We start from the raw sequence: 19,453 nt of genomic DNA, 5'->3' as shown, positions 1-19,453 counted from the left end.
CCATTGGGGGTTTCATCACACTGGGGGCCAGTGGGCCCACCCCAGTGCTTCATGCCAGGCCGGTGCTTGGGTATAGACCAGCGACGTGCGTGGGAACCTGGCGGCTCAGAAAAAGGACAATGGTATCGTCATCCCCACACCAATCCCCAAACCAAAATTTACCTACCTAGTGTTACATTTGCTTTAAAAGTAACTATTTTTTACATTGATGTTTTAACCCCTAGACAACCTAGGGCATACAGGTACACCCTGGAAGTCTGTCCCCAGACAACCGTGGGCATACCTGTACGCCCTAAAGTGGAGCGCGCTTCATAGGAGGTGGGGGCCGGCTGCAGTGACCAGCCCGGCCTTCTCCGGTAATGACAGGCTGCAACGATCGCGCTGTAGCGTGTCATTAACCCCTTAACTGCGATCGCGGTGTGAGCGCGGCGTTTAAGTGTCAGTGACAGGGGGAGTCCCCGGTCACTTAACGATCGGGACCCCCAGAGTGTGACTGCTGGGGTCCCAATTGTTGTAACGGACCGCTGGTGGTCTCTCACCTGCCTCTGCGCAGTCTGATCGTCGATCTGCTCACTGAGCCTGCACAGGCAGGATCAATGAGCAGATCGCCTATCACACTGATCAATGCTATGCGTGTGAATAATCAAACAAATGTATGTAAAAGTCCCCCAAAGGGACTTAAAATGTGTAAAAAAAAGTAAAAATCATTATTACTTTACCCCAAAGCCCTTCCCCCAATAAAAGTTTAAATCACCCCCCTTTCCCATTATATAAATAAAACATATAAAAATAAATAAACATATTATATACCATAGCGTGCGTAATTGTCCGATCTATTAAAATATACCAAGCGTCATCACAAACGGCGAATGGCGTAAACGTAAAGAGCTAAAAAAGTGCCAGGATTACCAATTTTTTTGTTACATTATATATATATATATATATATATATATATATATAAAAAAAAAAAAAGTTAAAAAAGTTAATAAAAAGTGAGCAAAACGTCCGTTCTTCACAAGTATGTTATTAATAAAAACTAGAGATCATGGCGGAAAAAATTACACCCCATACAGCCCGTAGGTGAAAAAATAAAACCGTTATAAGCGTCACAATAGGCCCATTTTATTAATAATTAATTGCAAAAAAAAAAAGGATTTCATTTAAAAAAATATATGACATTAGAGAATCTGTGTAACCTGCATATGGTTGTGTTCGGACTGACCTATAGAATAATGGTATTATGTCGATTTTACCATATAGTGCATTACGTAGACACAGGAACCCCCCAAACGTTACCATGTTACATTCTTTTTTACGATTTCACCAATTTATATCTTTATAAATAATAATTTTGGGGTTCCGTCATACATGTTATGGTAGAATGAAAGACGCCATTAGACAGTACAACTATTCCTGTAAAAAACAAGCCCTTACATGGCCTGTAGATAGAAAACTGAGAGTGCTAGAGCTCTTAGAAGGGGAGGAGGGAAAAACTAAAACACAAAAATGAAAATTTGCGTGGTCCACGGGGTCATTTTTGGCCGGGTCCTCAAACGGTTAAAGAAATTCTTCTTTGCCCATTTAGGTTGAAAAAAATCATTTTAAGAGAAAAAGACTTGTCGTTGGAACCTGGTGCCTACTGCCTACTGAATTTCCTATCCGCCCATGAAATTCTAGGCCAGAGCCTAGGCCTCATAGGAGAGGCGACCCTGTGCAACAATACTTCCTCTCCACCTTTGAACATGACAGTCACCCTAATTCTTCCTTTGGATATCTGCCTACAGATAGCAGCCTTTGTGGACTCTGGCTCTAATGGCAACTTTATTCATCCTTCCCATGTTGCCCAATACAATCTGCCTGTTATCCCGCTGGCCAAGTCCCTCTCCATCTCATCTGTGAATGGGCAAGTTCTATCCTGTGTCATCTGGCATGTAGGTGGGGGTCTTACATCATGAGAACATTTCTTTTTCCGTGCTCCATTAACACCAGGATGGACCTGAACAAGCAATCTGCAGTATAAAACTGGCCATGGCTTATTTGTGTCCAAGCCATCCGGTGTTTCATCGGTTTGGCTACTTTGTTCCTGTACGCACACATTGATGTCTGACTGGCTCATTCAACACTTATAGGCACTTTACGATTCTATGTACAATGGCTGTACCATTTACAAATTAAGCACAGTAACGGATTAACACAGTAACGCCAGTAGCGGATTATAATAGGTCCGTTTTGGGCAGTAGCCCAGGGCCCTGAGCTCCTGGAGGGCCCATGGCCACCGAAAGAGACTTATACTTTCAGTGGTGTATTGTCTCCTGGCTACAGTTCTGCCATGATTTGCAAAAAAATTGCTGCTTTTTTAACGCAATTTTGCACAAAAACGGTCATCATGACATTATCTATCCTGTACTATGAACACCGCGCTAGTGCTGTCAAAGTTACAGTGGGGTGGTGGCCAAGCTCTTGTGTCACCCACAGTCCTCCTAGTCTGTAAGCTTCTTTTATTTTTATTTGTTTTAATTATTTAATTCTGTAATGTATCTATGTAATGTAACATTAAAAAATAGGTGCTGCAGAATCTGTTGGCGCTATACAAAATACAGTAAATAAACTATGATCTGCAGGATCTACACAATTTGTTTTGTACTGGGAAGCAATTACCGTGCAGTATGACGATTTTCCTTGCATGCGTTTTGAAGGTTACAGACAATGACGGTAACATACCTGGACACAAGTATGACCGGCATTTAGAGTTGTCATTTCAGTATGCTCAAAAAAGTATCATAATCCAAGCAAACAAAACACACGTTCTTAGCATTTCATCTTCCTCCTTGTCTGGCTTTTTTTTTATGTCTGTCTTTCAGAATGTTGGATGACAATAGTATAGTATATAAAGAACAAATCCCCATTAACCTGAATGTCTTGACTAGCATTTAGAAATGTACATTTTAAAGTGCTACTATCATTTCAATCACACAGACATGTCAAATGTTTTGATTAGTCAGGGTCTCAATCCTGAGACCCCACTGATTGTTAGATATAGCCAGGGTACGGCTATACATGTCACTCTCTGGCTTGTAGTTCAATCTGATTTATAATAAACTTATAATGGAGCCTATCTCCTGCAATGGGTTGGATTGAGAGGCTAGCCAGGCAGTGAGGCCAGTCAAAAGTTTATTTTTATAACAGTAACACTTTAACCTGTCAATGACACAGGAACCACATGATTAAGGCATAGAAGCAGTTAACTTTCTTAATAAAAATGAGACCATACAACTGGAAAATGCAACATTTATCATAGAATCAATCAAATTCTTATTCTCACATAATTTAATTAAATTGTTTTATTGCCAGAAAATGGGTACCACTATGGGCACCAGGTTTACCCCAAGCTATGTCAATTTTTTTTTATATAGCATCCTGGGAACAAACCACCATTCTACCTTAATTGGTAAAGATCAGTGGCTCTTGTATTGGTATAGCAACAGAATAAAATATCTGGGGGGAAAAATGCACAAAACTGGGCAGAAAATGCACAACAATAGCTGAATGTTAACAGCATCTGGGACTAATTACAATTAATTAAATGCACAGAGTACACAGAGAATGGTCCAATGCTGCTACTACTGTTATTCCTACATGTACATGGCCTACATGGCTCTGTCTATTTTATTCTATACTATACTGCTGCTGCGATCTCTATCATACACAGGGTAGCTATATAAAGGCCTAAAACACAGGAGACCTCAGAATGTGAAGCATCAGTTTTCTCGGTTATCAGGGCACTTGTCTCTTATTAAAAAGAATGACTGACAATCCTGTTGTAGCCAGGGTTTGACTGCAGTTGTAGAGTCCCAGAACCCATGTGCAGTGTCCCAGAGCGGGTGTCCACTGCTTTTGTGTAAGCATGTATAGGTTGGTATTGTATTTGTATATGATTTGAGACTGAAGCTGTAGTATGCTGCTCCCAACACCAGGTGTCACTGTAATTTGTATCCTACATGGCAGAGCTGAAAATGACTGTACCCACAATCTGACCCCCCCCTCCCCAAACCACTTGCACTTTCACATAGCTGCTTTTAATCCAAGATCTTTGGCAAGTGATGCAGTTATTGTCCTAAAAATCAACTTTTAAACTGGCAGCCCCGTGCCCTACGGGCGTGGCTTAGAATATCTGTGCCCTAACTTTGCACCACCTCTCCATCCCTCCTTCCCACCCTCTTCATCATTAGGAATGCCACTGGAACATTTTCTCCATGCTGAAAATTTGCACAGGTGTCTTAACGATCCAGCCCATGTGCTGGGCTGACACAGCTGATGAATAGTAGGCAATCTACCTGGAGCATTCCATTCCTAATGATAAGGAGGGCGGGGAGGATGGACAGAGAGGTTGTGCCAGCCTAATGCATACACAACCTAGACCACTCCCATAGGGGACGGGGCTGCGAGTTTAAAAGTTGTTTTTTAGAACAATAGCTGCATCACCTGCCGAACTGAGCCCAGGACAGAGTTTGGATTAAAAGCAGCTATCCGAACGTACAAGTGTTTTTTTGTTTTTTTTTGGGGGGGGGGGGGGGGGGGGGGCGGGGGCAGGTTGTGGGTACAGAGTCGCTTGAAGGAGAAACTAACAAAGGATTAACCTATACTGTATTGATTTTGTATATTTATGATCCATGCCCCTGTCTGATGTTTGCATTATAGCCAATTTCTGAACTAGGTACTTCGGTGGATTAACTAGCCAATGCTAGAGGGTTATCTTGGTTCTTCTGCCCAATTAGAGCCCCACTGAAGTAGAGCATATATTGGGGTTGGAGTCAGTTGGGTTAGGTTGATCCAGACAGAGCATTGAGAGAGACAGTATAAAAGACAGAGTGTGCATGCAGAACTTTATTGTTCCCTCTTTGGCACACCTGTTTTTCTAGCCAGTGAGGCAGCTAAAGCAGCTGACGATGAGGCTCTGGTAGACGGCACAGGACAAACCCTATCTACGCGGGGCAGCCATTTCTCAAGTTCCTGATTATCACTCCAGGACTCATGCCAGTAGTTATGTAAGTGCTATTTGCAAGTGCTAGGTTTCCTAAGGGGTCACCCCAACGGCTAGCTTCTCCCACTAGGTGGGCTTGCATTCTTATCCTGTGTCACTTGGTGCCCACAAGATAGCATAGGTGGACATTCATTCCCGTGGACATAAGTACTCTTCTTCTTGATAAAGGTGGCTGAGTGACCACCAAAACGCATCGTTGAATAAAGGACTCCATATGACTGTATTGGGGTACCCCTATTGTTACATGCAAACTTGGAGGGGGATCTGAAAACTTTGTTGCCTATTCCTTGTGGTTCACCTATTCTTACACTGCTCTATGGTTTTTTGGTAGTAACAAAATTTGGTCCCTATCGTGTGTCGTTTTTTGTTAAAAAAAAAAATTGGAAAAATTATCATTGTTTTACAATAAACTTACGCTGTTCAGCGTGCGGTAATAATAAGAATAAATGATAATAAATGTGTTCTCTGGGTCACTACGGTTACAGTGATACCAAATTTGTATAGTTTTTTAAAACTATTACCACTTTGGCCCAATAGAAACTATCTTCCTGAAAAAAAAAAGACAAATCTGTTGTCACATTGCCAGATCCATAAAGTTCTTATCTTTAGTGTGACGAAGCTGGTTTTGGACTCATTTTTTGCAGGAAGATGTATAGTTTTTATTTATTGTAAAGTTTGACATATATCTACTTTTTGATCTTTTTAATAACATGTTTTCTGCAGTGGATTGCTAAAATACAACAGTTCAAGTGCAGTTTTCTGTTTTTTTTTTTTTTTACAGTGTGCACTCATAGTTTAATAACACCCCCCCCCCCCCCCCCCCCCAGCCATGTTCTTTTCTACCAGTTTAAAAAGAAAAGCCTATAGGCAAAACAACAGAAAGAAGGGTGTAACCAGTAAATGAAAATGAAAGCTGTGCTGTGATTGGTTGCTATGGATAACAAAGTCTGCTTTACTGTTACAGTCTTTGAGTGTCTTGCCAGTGTGTGTAGTGAGTTTTACATTTCACTATAGATTTAAGCTAAAATCTGTTCACAAAAAAATGCAACTTAAAGCCACTAAATAAGTCCCACCAGGCAAAGCTACCGAGCTGCTTCCCCCTTAGGGACTCACGCTTACATATATGTGAACTGTGATTTGAATTCACACAGGGTCTCTATGACAACTCCGCATCTGACAAAAATCACAAGGGGACTGGTAGTTCTGGTTACTCAGGCTCTGGGTAACAGCAAGCAGCCCAGTCTCAGCACAGAAGGCTATACAACAGATTTTATAACCCACCGGACTTCTCCTTTAAGACATTCATTAGGGTATTGTAACATATAGATTTGTCTTCAGAATACAAATGATCTGTCACCATTTGTATAATAAATTAGATAAGTAGTGAAATCTTTCCTTGGATAGCCTTTAATGCAATCACTTTAAACATCTAAATGGTCATAAACATTTGTTTTTTTCCCCCCAAAATGCCAGTATTAGGTTTAATTACAGTTCTATTGTTTCCCAACATGATCTGTTGGTGCATTACTAATATATTCATATACTTTTAGCTTGTGTTGGCCTCTCCTCATTTAATTAAGCCTCTTTTTTATTCTATTCTTGGCACTGATTTAAAGAGCACACTAAGCCTACACCCATGTAGAACACCCTACTAATTATACATAGAACACGAGCATTTCCTTCCCACCCATGCTGGCACTAAAGATGTGTGACTGAAGATCCAAAAACAACTTTACACATTGTAGGTTTACTTATAAACAGTGTGGCCAGTTCATCAGAATCAATGGCAAGTTTATGTAAAGCGTATATTACAAACATATTGCTAAAATCAGATAGCTAGGTGTTGCATACAGCACTGACTGGGTTGTTGCTCACTAGTCCCTGCTCCAGCGCCATCTTGCTGGCAGTTGTGCCATTGCCCTTGTCCACCATCCCGGCACTGGTGGCACCAGATTACACACCCTTGTCTCTGCCATGAACGAGAAACCAGGACTGCTACAGACGGTCGTAATTTGCTTTAGTTGTTCCGCCATAAATGCTTGAAAGGCAAAAAATCTGGTAGAGCAGGCCAAGGAAGTGTTGCAATCTGGCAGAGACGACCAATGATGGTTGGGTTCAAGTATGGAGGCCTCGTGGTGAGGAGCAACACACTGCACTAACTGCTGTTGTGATAATCCAGGGATTCATCACATACAAGAGTAGCATAGCAGTATGATGGCTTTTTGTGGAATAAGCTGTAATTTTTATTGGAACTTTGTATATATATATATATATATATATATATATATATATATATATATATCATGGCGGGTCCAGAAATGGAGAAGTGTACAGTTCTGCCATGATTTCTGCCTGTTTGCAGGCGTAAACCATAATAAATCAGACCTGCAAGGAGGCCACGCTTCCTTCCCGCCTTAATATGAGCCCCCTGCCCACCCATCAGTTGAGCAGGGAGTATGGCACTGAAAAGGCGCAAACCATTCTGCATACACTAGAGGCGCAATTGATATATTTGTGCCCCTACGTGTTTTTATTTATTTATTCTGAAAAAATAATTGTTGAATTTATTTCCTTAGATTTTAAAAGGTTTTATTTATTTTTATTTATTACACATTATTATTTATTGTTTATTTTTCACACTTTTTTTTTTTACTGATTCTGGTACCAAAGCATTATTATTTGTTACATTGACAGGCAATATACTTTATTAGGTACATTATAGATATTACACTACATAGGCTCCTGGCTACCATGGCAACAATTGGAACACAGTATTTGCAAATGCTGCATGACAATGGTAACAGAGGAAGCTCCCTACCCATGTAAAATCCATTATATGCTATGCAGTCACTACTGACCAGGTGGCGTGTAAGGAGTTAAGTGCTGGAAATGTATTCACCTCTGTTCCCGGCAGTAGCAGCTGAGTCCCAGCCATACAAATTTGTAAAGAGGTTAAAGGGGTTATCCAGCGCTCTAAAAACATGGCCCTCCCCTACCCTCTCTTGTCTCCAGGTCAGGTGTGGTTTGCAATTAAGCTCCATTTAATTAAATGGAACTGAGTTTAAAGGGGTTATCCAGCGCTACAAAAACATGTCCACTTTCCCCCTACTGTTGTCTCTAGTTTGGGTGGGGTTTTGAAACTCAGTTCCATTGAAGTAAATGGAGCTTAATTGCAAACTGCAGCTGAAATGGAGACAACAGTAGGGGGAAAAGTGGCCATGTTTTTGTAGCGCTGGAAAACCCCTTTAAAAAACCTGCACCCAGACTGGAGACAAGAGTGGTGCAAAAGTGGCCATGTTTTTGTAGTGCTGGATAACCCCTTTAAAAGGCAAGTAGGAAAAAAATTTAAACTGTCTGTGTCTCCAAGGGGTTAAATAAAAATACCGCACTATGTACTATGAATATGCTATCTCCATGATGCTTATAACAAAATATTAAATATTTTTAAAGCAAACAATGTTTTTTTCATAGCACATAAGATGTTCAGAAATGCTGGAAATGACCAAACCAGTCATTAATACTAGGCACCTTCTGTACAGTTGCTAAGAGACATGGAGACTTGGCTCCGAAAATACACGTTTTATTTCAAGTAAAATTATAGCTGAACTACAAGTCACTCAGCATAAAATAACAGCCTGTCACATTTATTGTAGCTAGGTTTTATTACAACAGAAAATCTTTGGATTTGTATACTTTATTTACTTTCCTTTATCATTTTTTTAGTTGTGCTACTCTGAGGGCCCTATTACATCAACAGATTATCTGACGGATTTTTTAAGCCAAAGCCAGGAGTGGATTTGAAAACAGGAAAAATCTCAGTGTTTCCTTTATTAGCTGTTCTCTGTACATAGTCCATTCCTGGCTTTGGCTCCAAAAAAATCTGTCAGATAATCTGTTGGTGTAATAGGGCCCTGAGGCTATGTTCCCACAACGTCTTTTTAGGTAAAATAACGCCTGTTTTTTTTTTTAATATAACAGGCTTTATTTTATAATGGCAAACACAAAGAATGCTCATAAAGATTGACAAACAACGTCATAAAAAAACGATGATGTGTGAACCTAAGAGCCTAAGGGCCCCTGCACACTATGGAAATTGCGCGGATAACTTGCCACGGATTCTGTTGCTTACCCCTCCCACACTCCCGCTTGAAGTTCCGCCGTTCTGGCTGATCTAGTGGTGTTTGCCACTAGTCACTGTTCACTCTGCTCTAAAGTGCTTTAGAATATATAGGAGGATAGGCTGTGAATATGAAAATGTTCATGTTCCTAAATATTGAAAACTCGGCACTCCCAAGAATGGCTGTGACAGTTCCACCATGCTTCCAGATAATAGAAACAGTTGCAACCATCTCATAAGGGTAATGACATCAGCGGGGTTACCATGTAGCCTCTGTCTCCTATGAGATTGTAGTACATAAACAACTAAAGAAGTGAATGTTCAGAAAGAAAAAGAAACATGGCTCTCCTCTGAGCCTGAGTCTTTTCACTTTCCTGATTTTCCAGGATATATTCAAATAATATACGTTCTATTGTTTTTATTGGGAACACACTGTGAGTTTCGGTGAACGTTACTTTCTGCTGCGGACGTGCTCAACTCAGCTATTCTCTCAGCTCGTTTTAGTGATTGGGGGAGTCTGAACCAGACCCCGGGTGATAAAAACATTTGAGAAGTCTCTATGCAATGTAAAAAACTTTTTTTTTTAATGGGCACTGTCACTTAAAACTTTTGTAAGGATATAGAGATGTTGGCATTCTAGAGTGGTGGAGCTCGTGGTTCAGTAGATACAATGTAGAAAAATGTCCCAGCACTCACCAGAGTACTTGCTCTTAAATTTTATTCCAACATGGAGGTGCACGCATAACCAAACAGGCAGGACGTGTTTCAGTGTTACCACCTTTCTTAACTGCCGTTCAGAAAGGTGGTAATGCCGAGACGTGTCCTGTCTGTTTAGTTGTTCATGCACCTCCATGTTGGAATAAAGTTTAAGCAAGTACTCTGATGAGTGCCGGGACATTATTCTACTGTACAATAAAAATAACTTTTTACATGTCATCAGACATAACCAAACAATGGAGATCCAACAGCACCATAAAACCAGGTCCATAAAGTGGCAGGTAGCGGTAAGGTTGTACACTGAAGTGCCAGTTATCCCAGTACTAACCAAAGTAACATGTTGCGAAGAGAAGTCCAACAGCATCCAAAGTTCCTTTGTCAGGCGGGGGAGGTAGGTACAAGACACGACAGTGATCCCTGATACTGAGCCCACCCACTGTCCCTACTTACTTGCCTCAAACGGCCCTAGGTAGCCGTGGACAACCATGAAGGCGGTCCGTGCACTAGTATAAGTGTAAACACGTTACAAGACAGATGAACAAACACAAAGGGAAAGTCGACAAGCCAAAGTCCAAACGAAACGGGCAACGCGGTACAAAGTCGGGTAACAATCGGATAGTCAGAGGTCAGGCGGAGGGTCAGATAACTGGTCAAAACAAGCAGAGGGATTAGGTACGTGGATTGCAGGAATAGACAGGGGGAGCTGGGATCAGGGTATGAACCTAAATAGCCAGCACTGAGAGACTGGCTCAGCTTTCTTTTATGAGGATCAAGAGCCCTGTCCAGATCCCCATTGGACCGGCGCTCTGATAATCCAGGTTCCAGACAGGCAGAGAAAAACATCAATCAAACAGACTTGCTCAGCTGCAGCAATCAAGGCTGGGAGAGTTCAGTGGTAACTCTTGCATTGCCGGAAGCTGCGAAGAAATCGGGTGTGTCACACAGAAGCAAAAACCAGGCCCAGTTCACACCAGGCTACTGCACATTCCTGACATCATTCAAAAACTTCAAGTTTTTTTTCTCCATATCTGAGGAAATAACAGCCACGTTTTAACCCATAGGGTCCTTGGGTCGAAAAATTGTTGTTATTTCCTCGAATATGGAATAAAAGTTTAAGTTTTTGGATTACCTTTGGATGCTGTTGGACTTCTCTCATGTACATATTATCAGACAGCTCAAAAATTATTGCTCAGAGCAGATCTCATTCTGACACCCACTCTGATCAGAAGATATATCCGGGGACAGACTGCATCAGCGCATCCACTTCCTGGCCGGCAGCTAAAAACGTCAACATTTCCCATAAACTTTTGACTCACTGCGCTGCTGGCTGAGGATTGTATGGTGCTGCTGCGATATCTCCCCGGACATATCTTTTGATCAGAGTAGGTGTCAGCAGAGAGACCACTCTGATCAATAACTTTTCACATGTAGTGACAGGTACTCTTTAAAGTGAGAGCGACACTCTAAAATGTCCCTTAACACCCATCAGGTAGCCAGGATGCAGATTACCATCATATTTCTACACATCCTCACATCATAAATATACACCCTGTGAACTTATCCTTAGTGAGTGAGACTTTTATGAATGGAAATGCTGGAACAAGTGTATTTTGAAACAGAATTTATATTTGCTGTTTCATCACTTCATATGACAGATTGTGACAGACTGTTTTACAAGGTTGTTTAGCTTTCTTTAGGAATTTACATACTGTAATGACTCGTGCAAGAAAATTAATCTTTACAAATACTGTATATACCTATCAATGCATCAGGGCAGGGGTGGGTTAAGGGGGACGGGCTTTACATATCGGGGCTATGTTCAGACTGCATATAAGACCGGCCGTTCTATGACCAGGCCAGTCTCAGAAAAGATTTTTAGCGCCGCAGAATTCTTCAGTGCGCATGGCATCAGAACTTCCCACTGCACACTATGGAGCGTGCGGCCGAAGCCGCTTGCTTCATAGTGTGCACTGACAGGGTTTTCTGCGGCCACTATTCACTGACATGTCAGTTTTCTACAGTGCCGCTAGGGATCCTGGCCAGAGTGTATAATATGTGTATACACTCCGGTGGGGATCCCTTCAGCCTGCAGCACTACGTAAGCTCCGTGGAAATCGCGGCTGTTTTAACAACGGCCGTGACTTCCACGGAACTTACGTAGTGTGAACATATGTCACAGCCGCGGCGGCTTCCCGCTTTCCGGGTCGCCGCCGCGACCGCCTCCTGTCCCATGCAGCCGCCGGGGTCCTTGTGTAGGGACCCGGCGCTGCTGCTAGTTCGGCCCCTGGGGCGCCTCACCTCTCCTCCGTTCCTGTCTCGGTCTGTGCCGGCCGGCGCGCGCGTCCCCGCCTCCTAGGGCGCGCGCGCGCCGGCTGTCTCAGATTTAAAGGGCCAGTCCGCCCTTAATTGGTTAGTTGCACCAATCACTCCCCTATAAATCCCAGCATGCCCTGTCCCTCGTGTTGGAGCCTCTACATGCTTCCCATAGCGTTTGGCCCAGCTCCCTGTTGTTCCTGACCTTAGTCCTTGTCCCTGGTTCCTGTCCTTAGTCCTTGTCCCTATCCTTGCCCGCTGCCTTCCCATTGTTCCTGAGTCCTGTCCGCCACCTGCGAGCACGCCTTCTGTCCTCTGCCTGCGCGATCTCCTGCCTACTGCTCCTGCCACGCCTCGCCTGCCGTCACCAGCAACCAAGCCAGGGGTAGCGACCTGGGGGTCGCCTGCCGCAGCAAGTCCGTCACGCCTTGCGGCGGGCTCTGGTGAAAACCAGCGGCCCCTTAGACTCCGCTCCCTGGTGAGGTTAGTGCCATCGCTGGTGACGGTCCAGTGGATCCATTACTCCGGGCGTTACAGTGGCTGCAATTACATGCTCCTAAGCTGGACTGGAGAACCGGGGAGATTATCAGTTGGGGTCAGGACTGTTCCAACCAGTGTCTCAAGTCACCTCAGACCAAGTACTCGGTGTCGTCACCTGACCCCGCCAAGCCTCTATCCGGCCTACCGGCAGAAGACCAAGACTTGGCGGATGCCTTCTCTGCCGAGAAGGATCTCATCCACAAACCCACATCCCCTCGCCACAGTATACCTCCTGATCGCCTAGTACCAGTCGTCACCTCTACTCTTCAGAGAATACCCCCCGGAAAGACCCATGTTCACCCTGCGCTTCGAAGAGGGATTTTGAAGTGGGGACATTCCTCATTGGAGGCCGGGCACCCTGGAGTCCGAAAGACCGGGCAACGGATCTCCCGCCACTACTGGTGGCCCAGTTTGTTCCAAGATGTCAAAGACTTTGTGGCTTCCTGTGCCATTTGCAGGCAAGAAAGAGGGGGAGGCCAAAGGGGGGGGGGTACTGTCACGGCCTCCTGTCCCATGCAGCCGCCGGGGTCCTTGTGTAGGGACCCGGCGCTGCTGCTAGTTCGGCCCCTGGGGCGCCTCACCTCTCCTCCGTTCCTGTCTCGGTCTGTGCCGGCCGGCGCGCGCGTCCCCGCCTCCTAGGGCGCGCGCGCGCCGGCTGTCTCAGATTTAAAGGGCCAGTCCGCCCTTAATTGGTTAGTTGCACCAATCACTCCCCTATAAATTCCAGCATGCCCTGTCCCTCGTGTTGGAGCCTCTACATGCTTCCCATAGCGTTTGGCCCAGCTCCCTGTTGTTCCTGACCTTAGTCCTTGTCCCTGGTTCCTGTCCTTAGCCCTTGTCCCTATCCTTGCCCGCTGCCTTCCCATTGTTCCTGAGTCCTGTCCGCCACCTGCGAGCACGCCTTCTGTCCTCTGCCTGCACGATCTCCTGCCTACTGCTCCTGCCACGCTTTGCCTGCCGTCACCAACCAACCAACCTGGGGGTCGCCTGCCGCAGCAAGTCCGTCCCGCCTTGCGGCGGGCTCTGGTGAGAACCAGCGGCCCCTTAGACTCCGCTCCCTGGTGAGGTTAGTGCCATCGCTGGTGACGGTCCAGTGGATCCACTACTCCAGGCGTTACAACATAGCCTCACAGTGGCATGAAAAATCCGCTGCGAGTATGTAAAGCCATACAAAATGACAGTACAGAGAATCACAGTGGATTTCGCTGCAGAATTCGGAGCGTAAAATCTGCTGCAATCAGGTACGTGTGACCCATCCTAAATGTAAACCCATGTGTATATCACTTTAAGAGTGTTGCATTTTGGGTACATTTTGTATATAAGGACATTAGACTCTGGCTCAGAGTATGTGAGTGGGGAAGGCAGGGTGCTGCTTGATACTAAGGATCCTATTATATGAGCCAATGGCGGCCCGATCAATAATGTAAAAGAGCCCTTGCCCTAAACTGTTCATACATTACCTCTTCACACTCCTTATCTCCTCCTGCCTTCTCTGAGCTGACAGGCCGCTCAGCCAATCACTGGCCGTGGCGGTGCCGGTGTCAGGGAGAGAGCAGAAGGCAGGAGAAGACTGGGAGCGTGGAGAGGTAATGAATAAACAGTTTATTTAACTGTTAGCCATCAGCCACGCATTGCTATTACACACAACAATGCACGGCTGGTGATTGATGATTTTAGGCCTGGACCTAAGGAAACGATCAGCCAATGATTGTTTCATGGCTGAGCGTGTAATTAGTGTGTAAGGGTCTCTCCCAAGACCCCACCCATTGATGATAGTAGTGGAGATAGGGGTCGGGACGTGATGGTATTTTGGGCCTCTTTGTTTTCAGAGAGATAAACTAATGTCAGAACATTGTGGCTGGTTGTGGCTTCTCCTTACCCATGAAGAACTCAGTAAAGGCCGTATTACACACACGATAATGAGGGGGATCAAGCGCCGACATGTCAAGCAAGTGCTCACTTCCTCCTCGTTTCCTGTTTGTTGCCTGTGCTCTCATATGCACAGACAGAGGGTGGGGAGCAGCGGGCTCCCTCATGTCCTGCTCAGCCAATCAGAGGCTGCAGCGAGACAGACTGTAGCACACTGATTGGCTGGGCGGGATGTCAGGAAGCCAAGAGTTGAAGAAGCAGGCGGGGGTGCGGGCAGGTAATGTATTAGCCCAGGAGCTGGTGGGTTTAGGGGACTGTGGCTACATTCTTGCAGCGAAATGAAAATCCGCTGCGAGAATGTAGAGCCATAGGCAGTAACAGAACAGAGTATCACAGCGGATTTCTCTGCGGGACTCGCAGTGTGAAATCCGCCATGAACTCGGTACATGTGAACTCATCCTAAGGGAAAATGAATAAATACTTAAAGTGTTTATTCCTATCTTTGGAAAATGTCTTACCTGAAGTCTACACCTAGTAAGCTTCATAGCAATGATTGCTTATTCCATTGTTATGTGCCATGAGTGTATCATCTTCTCACAATGGCAGACACTTTTTACAGTAAACACGCTCTGTAACACTGATCCCCTAGCACACAATGCAATGTACAACATATGTATGCAGTGATGCATGGCGCCTGATTATACATGTATTCATATCCCATTATATGTTCTCAACAAAAGGCAGGTGTGCATACTGCTCGCTGGGACAGTGGCACAATTCCTACAAACACATTCAGTTAGTGCTAGAACATAACCCATGCCAACAAATGTATTTTGAGGCCACAAACAAATGGTCTAATGACTATTATAGCATTACGCATGCTGTGCTATATTTAAGTGAGCCTTCTTATTGGAATATGAAGAAATTCAAATAATTTTAATTAGATTTAAACAACAGAAGGCAAGATAGAAAGCTGAGGGCACTCACCAGTCAGTTGCGATGTACTTTATTCCAAAATGTACTTAAAATTCAGTGATACATGTCACTCTTTAGCAGATGCCAAACCACTTCACAGTATAAACGTAGACACAACGCCATTTCACGTGCATGCACGCTTCATCGGATATGATGAAGCGCGCATACGCGCAAAATGGCCATCATGTCTACGTTTATACTGTGAAGTGGTTTGACGTCTGCTAAAGAGTGACATGTATCACTGAATTTTAGCTACATTTTGGAATAAAGTACATCACAACTGATTGGTTAATGCCCTCAGCTTTCTATCTTGCCTTCTGTTTGGACAAGAAATCTCAAACAAGCCCATCATTAAGGAGTAGTGTCGGTGATCTCTTGTAGAACCTGAGATTGAAACAACAAAAATAAAGGAGACAATGGCGCTAGTTAGATCTAGAAAATAACCCAAAACAATGAGCTGACTTTTAGGTCCTTATTACACCATTAAAATTGATGCGTTAAAATCATAGGCAGATTAGAATGAGGGCAATCTGGGGCATTAAGCTCCAGGAGGACCCAGTGAGATTGCCCCCATTATAACACCACCACCAGTTAATTGCCAGCTTGTCTGCTGCATTGTTACATAATGCAGTAGCAGAAGTAACAGTGTCGCCCACTGCAACACTGCGCATACATCACCCGTTCTCAATCCAGCTTGCTGCACGGGGTCCCGGCTTCCTGCTCTCCCGCCCAGCCAATCAGAGGCTGTGGCTGGGCAACGTACTGATTGGCTGGGCAGGAGAGCAGGGAGCCGAGAGGACAGGTGATGTTTGTGCCGGCAGCATGTGGGTTAAAGGGGTGGGTGATTTACGTACTCGCAGCGGTCTGAAAGATCCCCTACAAGTATGTATTCACATAGGAACTGCCAGGACCCTGGATCGTAACGGATCTAGCTGCAAAACTTGCACGAAGATGTCCGCTGCTATCCGTCCTGTTTGAAGCTGCCCTAAATGAATTTCTTGTGGTTTTTATCACTTAAGCTGTAGACTTTTTGTTCTGTATTTCGCTCAAGCATATTGATAAAAGTTTATTGAAAACAAAATAAGAATTTATGATAATTAATTGCCATTTTCTGACTCCCTATACATTTTAAATTTTTGTGATCAAAAGGTCCAATCTATGCAAACATAGTACCAATAAAAACGTTATGGTACCAATAAAAACTTTGTTATGGCCCCAAAAATTAACTCTAAGGGCCTGTTCACAATGAGTAAAAGGCGAGGAAATTCCTCCCTAAATTTGCGCTTAAAATTGTGCAAGGAAAATTGATGCAGAGCAATTTTCCATTACGTTCTATGGGATTTCCGCTCTGCTGTTCACAGGGTGGAAATTCCGCGTGGAATAGAGTGGGCTCGAGTCTCAAGCTCTCTTCATACTCCCTTACATCGCACATTTATTGCTTGCTGCTATGTAAGAAAATATAACAAACATTATATGCTTACCTCTCTGCGCTCTTATGGTATCCTGATGTGGTTGTCGGTGTCCCCCGCTGTCTGCAGCCACCATTACTTCCAAGACAAGCTCGTCTAAGCATGCTGTCACTCGTGAGACAAGCTCATCTTGGATGTTATGGTGGCTACAGACAGCAGGGGACATCGGCAACCACACCGGGACACCGGGGGAGCACGGAGAGGTAAGCATATGTTTATGTTTTCTTATAAGGCAGCAAGATGTAAACAATTTGCGAGTGCTATATAGACCCTTTAACAGCCCTGTGATGAAAATAAGCATTATGAGTTGTTAGACGAGTACTCTAAAAGTGATTTTTATTTTATAGCAATATGACTGCTCGCTGACAGTCAACAGAAATAGATAAATAAATAAATAAAGAAACGTTGCCTAATTACTTTGTATGCTGTGCTGTGCACTTTGTGAATAAATGTAAACCCTTTTTTTCACCTCATCTGGAGTGCCGTCAAGCTACTTTACATAGATACTGTGGACTCGTGGTTGGAGTATTTGCCTGGCACCCGTATTTTTTCTGTGCTGCTGAAATTACTAAGAATAAATAAAAAGCTATAAATTTATTTCAATAAATTTATATCACAAAATATATTTATATATTTATTTAAGCAATGTATTAGCTAAATTAAAAAAAAAAGTCTCCGGAGTACCCCTTTAAGGAGTATATTATTTTAACTCTTCAGTAAACTTAATCCTGTTGGGAATTTTCATTTGAACTATTAATGCAATAGGATAGTAATTGTCTACAAATTAGTTAATAGTCAAGCAAAATTCTTTTCTCTAGTCAGCTGTCAACTGCAGGTAATATGAGCAGGCGGCTAAATCCCCTGATACTAGATTAAATAAACCAACCAACCAACTTATAAATGTCTATAAAATTGGCGTGTCCCTTTCTCTACCATTTATATCCACTTGTAAAAAGCAACTTATTGTATTTCTAAAAATATCAATCCTTCCTCTTTCTTTCTAAGCAACACCAATAAGCAGAAGGTGAGCGCCTAATGATATCACCAACCTATAATTGTGAACTTTAAAAGCATCAACCTGGTAATTAGAGCTAAGAGCGAAGAAAGAAAGGAGACTTTACAGGCATAGGATGTAGGCTGCTAATAGTATGCCTAAAAGACAGGAACCCAGTCCAGCAATAAAGCACCAAAGTAACGCTGCCTGAGCTGTGATGGATGCACCATCCCAGAAGACTGGTTCCTCAACATGTGATACTTAAGGTTTATTAACTATGCAGTGTTTTTATATCCAGGAATATTTTAATTACATTTTTTTTAAAGGATCCAATTGTTGAAATTACTGCATATTTATAGAAAAAAAGAAAGAATTTTTTTTTTATAGGTAATAGATTGTATTAGCAGCCAGATCCAAGGATCCCCGTCTTTCTTTTTTTTTTACATTACCTCAACTGGGCTCAGAGCACTGCGGGGCAGCCCCCGGTGCCCTCCAATGTGACGATAACCCCTCCCCCTCGGTGACATGTTCCTACTTGATTCTACTGGAGATACATCACTGAGAGGAGGGTTCAAGCAGAAAATGGTGGCTGGCGCAGAAACCGGCCATCGCTTTGAAAAAAAGGACCGTGCCGCTGGGATCATTACGCTGGTGACGAGCAGGTACTGCAAAAAAAAAAAAAAATTCTGTAGTTTTGATGGTACATTGCTTTACGTCCGCTATATAGCTCTGCAAACTGTGAAAAAACGTCCATGATTACATTGGTTTTGCAATTTGTTTCCCTTTATATTTGCGGATCCAATAAAAATGTACAATGCTAGTTATAGTAAAGTAGACATCACATTGCTGACATCATTTCCATGTTTTTCACAGATCCACGGATGTTGCTATTCTATAGGGAATCTGAGCTGCGATCACGCTCCGTACTAGGATATGTCCTATTTTTTCGTTGTACGGATCATGTCAATAGCCCTATAGTAATTAATGGGCCCTAAAATTGCAAAACTTTGTGGGATGTGTGAACAAGGCCTTAGGACTGGCTTAGATTTTTCATATAAAGGTACAAAAAAATGTGAAGAATAAGCTTTAGCTTTGGCTGCCTAGGCATGATGGGAATTGTAGTTTTACAGCAGCTGGAGGGCCGAAGGTTTCCCATCCCTGATGTAAGATGAAAGGTGAAGCTTCCTGGACTCTACATGGACATGTGTATGGTGCTGAGCGTGCTCCATTTGCACGTTTCCAACGGGTGTGGCAGAAACAACTAAACTAATAATTATAGGAGGGCTGTCCAGACATTTTTGGCTATAAAGTATATGTAGAATAAATAGCATTTAGGTGACATCTGACTGCTATGTCTAAAGTTGTTTATATATGCATAGTGAGCCTGGGAGATGTGTGGCTTGTATCAGTGCACAGTA

This window comes from Dendropsophus ebraccatus, chromosome 11, assembly GCF_027789765.1.
Source record: "Dendropsophus ebraccatus isolate aDenEbr1 chromosome 11, aDenEbr1.pat, whole genome shotgun sequence".
NCBI classification, from domain to species: Eukaryota; Metazoa; Chordata; class Amphibia; order Anura; family Hylidae; genus Dendropsophus; species Dendropsophus ebraccatus.
The sequence above is the reverse complement of the archived record's forward strand: the minus strand, read 5'-3'. Positions refer to the sequence as shown.